Source organism: Emys orbicularis, chromosome 2 (genome assembly GCF_028017835.1).
Source record: "Emys orbicularis isolate rEmyOrb1 chromosome 2, rEmyOrb1.hap1, whole genome shotgun sequence".
Taxonomy (NCBI): Eukaryota; Metazoa; Chordata; order Testudines; family Emydidae; genus Emys; species Emys orbicularis.
This window is the reverse complement of record NC_088684.1, coordinates 156,397,900-156,410,293: the sequence shown is the minus strand read 5'-3', so window position 1 is coordinate 156,410,293 and position 12,394 is coordinate 156,397,900. Positions and strand designations below refer to the sequence as shown.

At 44.5% G+C, this 12,394-nt stretch overlaps 1 protein-coding gene across 4 annotated transcripts in view; it reads right to left on the bottom strand.

Moving 5' to 3' along the window:
* The window catches only part of ANKH (ANKH inorganic pyrophosphate transport regulator), a 154,124-nt gene that overhangs the window by 135,834 nt on the left and 5,896 nt on the right, over positions 1–12,394 (bottom strand). Inside the window, exon 1 of one of the 4 annotated variants that reach the window (XM_065398607.1) lies at positions 9,529–9,603. The exons of the other annotated variants lie outside the window; for them this stretch is intronic. The gene's annotated coding sequence lies outside the window, so the exon portion shown is untranslated. Of the gene's footprint in view, positions 1–9,528; positions 9,604–12,394 lie in introns of those variants that run through there. 4 annotated transcript variants of the gene reach the window in all.

The window sequence follows — 12,394 nt, the reverse complement described above, 5'->3', positions numbered from 1 at the left end:
GTGAGATCAAACACATGCCTAAGGTATTTACTGCTTCTAAATTCATTCATGAAATTAACCAGGGGTGAAAGTAACTTAAAGGACTTACCGGTACACTGGAGTCCTGAGCAGGGGGCGTGGCCTCAACTGGAAGAGGCAGGGCCTTTAAATACCCAGGCCCTTTAAATCACCCCCAGAGCTACCAGCTGCAGAGGGGGTGGGAGCCCCAGGGCTCAGGGGCAATTTAAAGGGCCCGGGGCTCCCCGCAGCAGGGCTCGGGCGGTGCTTTAAAGGGCCCGGGGCTCCCTGCAGCGGCCGGAGCCCCGGGCCCTTTAAATCACCACCAGAGCCCTGCCACCGCTACCCCAGGGCTCCGGCACCGGGGCTCAGGAGGCGATTTAAAGGGCCCGGGGCCCCGGCCGCTGCGGGGAGCCCCAGGCCCTTTAAATCACCAGCCTCGGGAAGCCGGTCCGGTCCAGCACGGCATACTGGCTCTTACTGGAACGCCGGACCGGACCGGCTTACTTTCACCTCTTAAATTAACCCACCTCTTAATAGCCAACACGTGACCTGAAGACATTTGCAAAGTACACCAGTTAAAAGCCCAAGACTTGACAAGTGTTGCCGAACCACTTATTGTGCTTAGAAATGACTCCTTAGGTGCTAGCACAATACAAATAAATCATCGTTCTTGCCTAGAGTGATCACAACATACACCAACAGTTGCATTGCCACCAAATGTGAAACACTGAACTATTTCCCTAAACAAAGAAACAGAAAAAGAAATATGCTTTACTTTAGGTTTCGCAGTGCAGTGAATGGAGGTATTTTTAATAACCACTCTACATCTCCAGTACATTTTCTTTGTCATCTTCATTTGTTCAATTAAAAGGTGTGGGCATCAATAATGTACACTAACAACAAGGAAACACTTAGCCATCTTTATAACTGAGGACTTGTCTATATACAGAGTTGCTCCGGACTCATTCTGGAGTAAGTGTCTCCCAAATTAATCAGCAATATTTCCATGAGCATAAAGCACTGAGCTAGGATGATACAAGGATGCATGGAAATATTCTAACCAAATTAATTCCATGGATTAGACCACAGGATTGAGGAAATGCTGAATGAACTTGGCTCTCTTAGACACTAGGGTTCATGAGAGACTTTGATTTTTTGCTCTGTATAGCCCCAGCAATTCCTTTTTTACCTGCGGTCTCTATAGGCTTTTTCTTGTTATCTGAAAACATGGCAGCAGAACATAAACATGGCAACAAAATGTAACACCACACCTGTGGGTATCTCACCTCAGTGGAGGATCAGGCAAGCAGAAGGAAACCTAATCTGGTGACCTAGTTGCACATTAACCAAAAAAAAAAAAAAAACACACACACATTTCTAAGTGTAACATAAGAAGTTACCAATAACACCTGAGATGACATTACAGAGAAACAGTAAAGTTCAGTGCACGGTTGCAAGTGATTAGAGAGCTAATGTTTTCCTGATGTTAATGAAGTCACAGGCAATAATGCTAAAATGCAAAGAAGTAGTTTTCTGTCAGTGATCCTAACTGTAACCAATTCTGCAAGAATCACAATTGCTAGCAACTACTCTGATTAGTGGTTTAGAATTATCTAAGCTCAATACAGATTGAGAGAAACTGATGCAGAAGTGATATGTTGGGTAAATGGACATTTCGAAATGGCACTGCACTCCAGCTTCACCTAGCAATAATGCTTTCTTATGCAGCAAATCAGATTTTCCTAAAGTTACTAGTCCCCAAAAAATTCTCTTTGAGACCCATTCAGGAAAACACAGAAAGAAGGAACAGGTTTATGATACTGATGAAATAATTCTTGTGTAATATATGTTTTCTAGGTTCATACTTAATAATACTTTCCATCTATATAACACCTTCCATCCATAATTACAACATGTTTTACAAACACTAATGAATAAGTATCAGAGGGGTAGCCGTGTTAGTCTGGATCTGTAAAAAGCGAATGAATGAATGAATGAATGAATAAGTTTCACAACATGCCTGTGGGGACATATTACTATTTTATAGATTGAGGCAAACAGAGATCAAGGCCCAGATTCTCAAGTATATTTAGGTATCTAATTCCTACTGATTTCAATGGGAATTAGATATCTAAATACCGCTGAGGATCTGGGCCTAAATGACTTGCCACACAGGAAGTCAGTGGGCAGAGTCAGTTAGAATCCACATCTGACTCCAAGTCCTGTTCCTTAAAACAAGACTATCCCTGTGTCACACAGACGCAGGATTTGCTGCGTTAAACACACTGCAGTCCATCTAACAATGTAATTCACAGGTGTGATGGATTATATAGTCTGGCTGATCAGATTTCAGGTTACTGGAGTGAGAGAAGGTCCTACTGATGTAAGATCAAGAAGAGAGAAGAAATAATGAAAGTGGAGGCAGCAGCAGTGGGGGGAAAAACAGTAGTCGGAGAGAAGGCAGAGGAGAGTGGAAGAAAGGGAGGGTGCTAACAGAGAGAGGGAACAGAGGATACCTCTGAGGCTTAGAGCTATATATTTTATAATACAAAATCTGAAACATTTTAAGTGATGTGGGTATAATTCCATCAAGAGAGTTTCTAGTGACAACTGAAACCATTCAAGCTTCACTCTTGTGGTTTATATTGGCAGCAGAACCTTTCTATGGAATTATAGCCCCGTAACTCATAGTTACCGGCTATCTGTTCTATACTGTATGTACAATAAAGGTACGTACATAGCAGCATAGCTGCTGCTGCATGTCACTGAATTACTTGATACATGGCTGAGATTTGTATCTCTGCTAATAGGACAATATATATAAGAGACCTTTGATTTTACCAAGTCTCAGTGTCGGTCACATGAGGTAAAATTACAGTAAATGCTCTGTCAGAGTAGTCAATTGAGCATCTGATCCCTCCTGTTATAGTTAATGCAGACATGCATTCGTAATTACTCCTGTGCCCTATGGATCTCTGAAGCACTGACTGGAGAACAGATACCAAAATCTCTAATGCAGAAGTAAAAAAATACGGTGATATGAACATCCCTCATATCTATATAATTTTTTTTAAACCCTTAAATAAATGATCAGACTTAGGCGTCCAAAAGCAGAGAAAGTGCATGTCAGTCCGACTCTAACATCATTTTATCTAACTTTTCTTCAAGAAATATTGCCAGAGGCACCAGCATAATATGGAATACCACATTTCATACATGCTGCATTACATAATGTCTTAAAAATCTTGGGTGGTGATTGGTCAACTCAATCACACAACAGTGTGACCAGTGTGCATTCTAGAGCATGATTCCAAGCAAATTGCAATCATAAGCCCCAAAGAGATCAGCACAAGAAATGTTTTTGAAAAAAAAAAAAAAAAAAAATCACTGACTTAAAATTTGCAAAGAATAAGGATGGTTAAAGCTCATTTCATAATACTGTGTTTTATCTCCTGACATTTTCTACATTTTTATTACCCCACCCCTTATCTGCTATTAGAATCCTAGAAATGAGGTCCCTTCCAGCCCTCAACGAGGTCATGTAGTCCAGCCCTCCCCTCCCCCCCCCCCCCCCCCCCCCCGCCCATGCTGAAGCAGGACCAAGTAAACCTAGACCATCCCTGACAGGTGTTTGTCTAACCAGCTCTTAAAAACCACCAGTGACTGGGATTCCACAACCTCCCTTGAAAGACTATTCTAGACCTTAACTATCCTCGTAGCTAGAAAGCTTTTTTTAATATCCAACCTAAATCTCCCTTGCTGCAGATTAAACTCATTATTTCTTGTCCTACCTTCAGTGAACATGGAGAACTGCTGATCACCATACTCGTTATAAAAACATTTATCATGTCTCCCCTCAGGCTTCTTTTTTCCCCAAGACTAAACACACCCAGCTTTTTAACCTTGTCTCATAGGTCAGGTATTTAAATCTTTTATCATTTCTGTTTATCTTCTCTAGACTCTCTCCGATTTGTCCATCTTTTTCTTGAAGTGTGACCATATAGACTGCACAACGTCACACCCTCCTCCTGAACTTACTGCCAGAGACTTGGACACTGACCATGGCGGAGGCAGTATATGTAAAATCGTCGATCCCGCGCCGTGAGGACCCGAGGTAAGTCGAAATAAGATACACCGACTTCAGCTATGCTATTCCCAACACACACCCCCCCCCCCCCCCAGTGTAGACCAGCCCCAAGAAATCTGTTATCTTCCACCATGCACCCAAATATCACAGAACATTCTCCGAGGAGCAAGTCTGGGATATACACATTAACACACTCAAAACTGCCTTCACCAAACAAGACACTCCATCAGAGAAATAGATTGCATCATGGAACAGGCCACTTAAATACCCCGAGAGAACCTGGCTCAATACAGAACTAAAACCCCTCTGACCACACACTGCTAGTTGTTCCACAATAGAACCCATATGGAGTATCATCAAATAACTATAATCTATACTCAATGGGGACCCCATCCTGAAAGAAATTTTTCCTGAACCCCCACTTCTGGCCTTCAAACAATCCCCCAACCTCGTCAAGCTCAGTAGCAGCAAGCTCCCCACAGACCAAGACACACCAACTCAAAATGGCACCAGACCCTGCTAGAACAACAGATGCAAAACTTGCAGACATATCTCCGCTAATAAAATGATCAACACCCACCCCCCCATACAACACGTTTCATGATCTATGGAGCCTACACATGCCTATCACAACTTGTGGTGTACCTCATCCAGTGTACTAAATGTCCCAATAACAACTGTGTGGGTGAAACCGGAATGAACACACACAAGAAAGTGATAAAAGACAAAAACACCTTATCACCTAAGGATGAACACTTTTGACAAAGCGATCACTCTATATCTGACCTATCAGTCCTCACCTCAGAGGAAACCTGTACAACACTTTTTTCAAAAGACAAGCCTGGAAGCTTAAATTCATAATTTTGCTAGAAATCACTAAAAATCACGGTCTTACTAAAGACACTGGACTTATGGCTTATTACAACAATCCCTAACCCACTAAACCCCATTTTTGTCCTATGATTACAGTGGTCTTAAGGGACCACTTCACCTTGAATGATCCCTTAGAATGTGTGTTAACTACTTTTGCTAAACTGTTAGACCTTGTAGTTAGCTGCGACACTCTAAAAGGCTATGTCTACACTAGCGAGCTTACAGCAGCACAGCTGCACCGATGCAGCTGTGCCGCTGTAAGATCTCTCGTGTAGCCTCTACATAATTAAACCATCTCCAACAAGCGGCGGCAGCTACGTCGGTGAGTTACATAGCGCTGTGCACACTACCACTTATGCTGGCGAAACTTATGTCGCTCGGGGGGAGGGGGTGTGTGGTTTTTTCACAACCCTGAGTGACATAAGTTTTGCCAATATATGTAGAAGCGTAGACGTGGCCTGAGTAACTTTCCGAAACCTGAGGAAGAGCTCTGTGTAGCTGGAAAGCCTGTCTCTCTCACCAACAGAAGTTGGTCCAATAAAAGGTAGTTGTGACGTTACCCTGGTGTTATCTGGACCGGTGATCTGCTAGGTCACTCCAATCCTTGACTCTGGGAGCCAGCCTTACCCCACTCTGCTGTGAGATTCTCCACTCCTGGGCTGCTCACGCACAGCCTCTGGCATGTAAGCTGTTCCCTGGATTGTGCAACTAAATGACACTAGCCAGTATCTCCGGTCCCAGACACAACCCTAGGAACCTCTGTCTTGCAGTGTCCAGTTAGCCCCACTGGACTCTGCAAGCTTATATGAGTTCATAAATTTAACAAAGAAAATGATATGTACCAGGCTTGTTATCCCAAGGGAGTCTCTGACACGCTTCAAACCAAACGCACTGCTTCGGGTAGAATAAACAGATTTATTAACTATAAAGATAGATTTTAAGTGATTATAAGTCAAAACATAAGTCAGATTTGGTCAAATAAAATACAGTAACTTCTTGCTTAACGTTGTAGTTATGTTCCTGAAAAATGCGACTTTAAGCGAAACGATGTTAAGCTAATCCAATTTCCCCATAAGAATTAATGTAAATGGGGAGGGTTAGATTCCAGGGATTTTTTTTTTTTTGCCAGACAAAAGGCATTATATACACATTTTAAACAAGCAATTTAATACTACAATCATCATTGCTGAGTATGAAGCAATGGGAGGTGCCCCCGCCTTACCCCACACAGGCACAGCCCACTGGCACTGCAGACAATGAGGCAGGCAGGAGGCTGAAGGTGCCGTAGGCTAGGAGAAGCACATTGCACAGCAGCAGCTGCAGCTTCCCCTACTGTGCAAGCACCAGGGGGAGGGGGCTCAACCCTCGGCCCACCCACTCCACCCCTTTCCCTCAAGCCCCCACCCTTAATCCGCCTCTTCTTCCTCCCACCTCCTCCCCCTTTACTCCGCACGCCGCGTCCTCGCTCCTCTCACCTCCCTCTCCTGCCTCCTGCCCGCGGTAATCAAGTTCATCAGGGAGGGCAAGCCTGTGCGCCGAGTCCTCGCTCCTCCCCCCTCCCTCCTGAACGCTGCAAACCAGCCGATTGCCGCGGGCAGGAGGCGGAGGGGAGGAGGGAGAAGGCACTGATCCGCGGGGTCCACTGGCGGGCGGGAGGCGTTGGGGGGGCATAGGGGAGCTGATAGGGGGGCTGCCAGCTGTGGACAAAGCAGGCAGCCAAACGACGTTATAGGGGAGCATTGCACAACTTTAAACAAGCAGATTCTGTAATGGAGCAGGGACATTAGATCGAAGCAACGTTAAGCGAGAGGACATTAAGTGGGGAGTTACTGTAAAAGCAAAACGCATTCTAAGCTGATCTTAACACTTTCAGTGCCCTTACAAACTTAGATGCTTCTCACCACAGGCTGGCTGGTTGCCCTTCAGCCAGGCTCTCCCCTTTGATCAGAGCTTCAGTCGCTTGGTGGTGATGTCTGCAGATGGAGGTGGAAGAGAGAGGAAGAGCATGGCAAATGTCTCTCCCTTTTATCATGTTCTTTCTTCCCTCTTGGCTTTGCCCTGCCCCCCTTCCGAGTCAGGTGAGCATTACCTCATCGCAGTCCCAAACTGACCAAAGGAAGGGGGTGACTCACTCGAGAGTCCCACAGATCCTTTGTTGTTGCCTAGGCCAGTGTCCTTTGTTCCTGTGAGGCTGGGCTGAGTTTGTCCCGTACATGACCTGATGAGGTGTGAACTGCCCCTCTGCTCTTGGGGAGTTTTTGCCCAGGCTTGCTTTAAGCCATGAGGACACATTTTCAGCCTCATAACTATATACATGAAATTATAACCTATAACATTACTATAACAACAATGCTCAGTGCATCATGAGCCTTCCGAAGACACAACATGACAAACTTTGCATTGGATACCACACAATCATTTTATAAGGATGAACATGGGGGTGTATGGTGTTCCCACGAGGTACAAAACATCACAGTATTACCTCTCGCACTTTATCTCTCTAATAACCTGGGACCGACACAGCTACAACAACACTGCATGCAAAAATGGAAGATTTCTTAAAGTGTGGCACCCAACACTGGACACAACACTCCAGGTGAGGCCTCACCACTGCCAAGTAAAGTGGGAGCCTCCGACATCCCTTTTGCATACTTCAATTGACTACTCTTTAGGACTTCCTCCTCCTGACTGCTGCTAATGACTACCTTCTCTGGCATTCCCTAATGCCTATTTTCCCCAGATTCTGTCCCCACTCTTCCTCATGGCTGCTCCAGACTTCTCTTCATAATTGACCCAGACTTGCTCCCTCTTCCTCTACCACCTTGCCTTACAGCAGGGGTTCTCAAACTGGGGGGCGGGACACCTCAGGGGGTCACGAGGTTACATGGGGGGTCGCGAGCTGACAGCCTCCACCCCAAACCCCGCTTTGCCTCCAACATTTATAATGGTGTTATAAATTAAAAACACTTGTTTATATATTTAAGGGGGGGGGTCACACTCACAGGCTTGCTATGTGAAAGGGGTCACCAGTACAATAGTTTGAGAACCACTGCCTTACAGCTAAACCAGGAGTGGGCAAACTTTTTGGCCCAAGGGCCACATCTGAGTATGGAAATTGTATGGCGGGCCATGAATGCTCACCAAATTGGGGGTTGGGGTGCAGGAGAGGGTGAGGACTCTGGCAGGGGGTGCGGGCTCTGTGGGTCCAGAAATTAGGAGTTCAGTGTGCAGGAAGGGGCTGCGGGCTGGGGCACAGGGTTGGGCTGCAGGGGGGGGGGTGAGGGCTCCATGCTGCCCCGTCCACAGGTGCTGCCCCTGCAGCTCCCATTGGCCATGGTTCCCGGCCAATAGGAGATGCGGAGGCAGCCCTTGGGGCGGGGGCAGCGTGCGGAGCCCCTTGGCTGCCCCTACATGTAGGAGCCGAAGGGGGGACATGCTGCTGCTTCCAGGAGCCGCATGGAGCCATGGTATGCCTGAAGCGGGACAAGCCCCCGACCCCGCTCCCTGATTGGCGCGCCAGAGCGGGGCAAGCCCCAGACCCTGCTCCTCGGTGGGTGCTCGAGAGCCAAATTAAAATATCTGAAGGGCCGGATGCGGCCCCCAGGCCGTAGTTTACCTACCCCTGAGCTAAGCCATCCACCTTTCATTTTAAAACAGCTTCCATTTCTAAGCATTCTATTTACACTTCACAGGAACAAGTTAATTTATTAGTGACTAGGCCAAATGCTAATATCATCCTAATTCCTAGAGACCTAAATAAAGTAATTGCTATCTCCTTCACGAATGCTGTATACAGTACCTTTGGTTGCTACATTAGATATCAGTGCTCACAAACAAGTGTCGGGGCACTAGCTTCAATATGAAAATCCTACAATTAGGCTTGACCTAATTACAAAAACAAAAAACGTGGTTCTTTAGTCTCCCTGCAAAGGAGGTAATGTCTGTCAAATGTGGCCTTATGTTGCATGTATCTGTAACTAAACTCAACAAGAAAGCAGAACCTTCCACTCTACTTAAGCAACAGCACTGTAAAAGCACACCACTTTCTGCACATAAGGTCTATGTGCCTACATCATATAACACTGAATTCCATTGTTGTTGAGGGTTTTTTTGGTTTTAAGGTCTCTCTCCATGTGAAGACACTGTAGACCTCAATCAATTCCTACTGAATTCTGGTTGGTGTCCCTGATTGTCTAATTGTTTGAGGCTTTTTTGGTGATGTCTAAGTACCCTGCAGTGCAGAGGTGAGACCTCATCTCTCTCTCTCCCCCTCACACACACACTTATGTCTATTACCTGTAATGGGCGGGGGCAGAGGGAAGAAACAGCAACTAAAACCATATACACCCGTTGTCCTCTAGCCTTCTTCCCCCCACCCCTCTTTTAGTTCTTTGATAGTCAACTGCCTCTTGGCTTGTTCCTTCATTTCCACTCCCACAATATCCAGCAACCCCACACTTTGGGGATGGCCTCTTGTTAACTTAATTTTTAAATAAAAAAAGTTGAGTTGAGAGCCCTAAACCAGTTTACTCTTCAGGCCGTTAAGCACAGGCCAACCACTCCTGTACCTGAAAACTGTAGTCTTGCTGGGAAAAGGGATGGTGGTTTTCCTTTGAAGCACTGCTGCTAACTGCTCCAGTCACTTTAAAATTAAATCACTGCTTCTCCTTCAGTGCTTAGCAGTGCTGCAGTATCTGTGCTGTGCCTACAGACCAGAGGGGAGACTAATAAATAGCGTGCTTGGGGATCCCAATTCAATTTCTTAAGTAAGATACATTGGCAAGGGGACAAGAGAAGCTGCTGGGAATTGGGAATACAGGTAGGAAAAAGAAGGGTAAGAGTTGCCATTTTAAATTGGTACCACTAACTTATTTCCCTAAGAGCATGAATGCCTTTATTCTCATATCCAAAATTGGGAGCTAGGCAATATTCCCAATAGAAACTGAGATTTGAATATTTGAGCCACAGTCTGCTGCTGAAAGGGCATTGGCCTTAATGGAGACACAGAAGGAGAATTCCACAATTTATATAAAAGGTGAGGAAGAAAATTGCAGCCATGCTGCCAGGCAGCAGAAAGGCCCCAGAGTCAGTGTTGAAGCGGAGATCTTGAGACTGGCTGGGTTCTGGAAGTTGTCCCATTGCTCATTCCACCTAGTGGCTACAGATTAGCTCTTACTTCTTGGATTTCTCATCTTGGACAAATATAGATTGGTAAACTGCACTATTGTTTCCAGTCAGCTTCACATTCTGCTTCTCCTGTGCTAACGCAATGTTGTAATATTTGGGTTACAAACCCTGCGGGGGAATGGAATTCCTTCAAAATGTTTCCATTGAAACGGGAAACAAAACAAAACAAACAAAAAAATCACAAACATTTCTGTTTAACCTTTTGTAAAAACTTGTTTTCTTGAACTAAGTTTGGGCCTAAATTTACCTGAAAGTGTCCCTTTAGTTCAGGAATTATGCACACATGTGAAAGGGGGGGAAATCTGTCATTAAATATTGTCATAGCAATGCAATATTTTCAAAAACCTAATGGTATTTCCACTAGGATACAATACTAATAATGGAATCATGGTTATTGTATATAGTTATAGCCTACACTGATTACAATGGGAGCTTATATTGTCACATTTCTGTTAACGTGGTATTAAAGGCCTACCTTATCTAGGTTAGTCTTTGACCACTGACGTCAATCATAATAATACTTCGTTCTTATGACACCTTTCATCTCGAGTATTTTTGAAATTTATTAGCTCTCCTGGCTGCCCTGTGACATCGGTAAGTGTTATGCACTCTTTAAAAATGAGTGAACAGTGGCATCGAAAGGTTATGTAACCTGGCCAAGATGCCACAGTGGCAGTTGGGAATATAAACTCTCCAGTCTCACTAATTCTCTTTAATATTTTATGCACAACTTGTTCTGTTTTTCTGGTCACCATTTAAGAAAAGAAAATGGTTTTAACTACAAGGAGAAACCTGTTAAAATAAAACTAGGCCTCTTAAACCAGCAGCAGCCAACAAATTTAGAACAAGGGCTGTTGATGGTCTCATTGCTCTTATGGTAACTCACTTATTTGAACCCCAAGTACTGTACCACATGTAATATATAAAATTACCAGGTTATCCCAAGAGCCCTGAAGCACAAGAAGGAGTTAATGAGGGAGTAGTAGTTTGACTCCTTCATTGCCTTGTTTCAGTTTGACTAAGCCTAAATGCCACTGAACAGAACACGTGCACGTGTGTGTGTGTGTGTGTGTGTGTGTGTGTGTGTGTGTATACACGTGTACTGCTCATGAATTGCTGGTAATAGATCTCACAGTAACAGCCACAGGTCTTGTTTATCCTACGGACAGTTGGGAAAAAAACAAAACACGGTTGATAACATTGCGTCAGCTGATTGTTGGGAGACCTACTGTAGCACTGGCTGCTGATACCATTTTCAAGAAAGACAGTGTCATACAACCTTACTTGTAGCAAGTAAGGCCCACTGCAGGGACCTTGAGCACTGGTGTACCTTGGTTCCTTTTATTCTCTGCCTGTGGCACATCATAACCTAGTCTCCTGTGGGTCTCATTTATTTGGGTCTCATTTTGGTTGTTGGCTTTAATGTGCAGGTGCTGAGCGATATTGGAGGCCTGTGGTACACAGGACATCAGACTACTAGCTGATCTTCTGGCCTTGCACTCTATGACTCGAAGTTAATTAACACCAGTGCTAACATGACAACAGTAGGGAGTCCCAACATTGATAACTGGTGTTAGCAACCAGGGAACACTCTTCCAAAATATTGTTATTGTTGATGCCACCTCAGAGGCAGTTTAGTGCACAGAGCACTGACCAACAAGTCAGACCCGCATTCTATTCCTAGCTCTGCCAATGGCTTACTGGGCATTCCTGAGCAAATACATTACCCCATCTGTACTTCATTTTCCCCAGTATTGCCAACCCTGAAATGTTAAAAGAAATCAGTCAGTTCCCAAAAAAGTGGCTTAAAAATCATGATACTTTGGGGGGGGGAGGGAGGTGCGGTCATTGGCTTCTGGTTTTTGTGTCCTCTGAAGGTTTTTTTTCTCAACCACAAGAAATACAAACTTAAGAAGCAACAACAACAACAAGACAGATGCTGGTATTTTCAGGTAATCACTGGTCTCCAGTACCTGGGCCCTTAAATAAAACACCAAATATCATGACACTCATGATAAAATCATGAGTTAGCAACACTTCCATTTGTAAAATGAGGATAATTATTCTTATCTTTGTGAGGTGCTTTTAAGCTCCCTGGATGAAAAGTGAGAATAGTGGTGTTATTACATCAAAATGTAGTGGTATAATACATGATGCAGAAAATAAGGGAGTTAAAAATTTTTTGGGATCCATTCTTAAAAGCCCCCCCAAAAGCTTATTCAACATAATGAAACATTTATGTTAAAT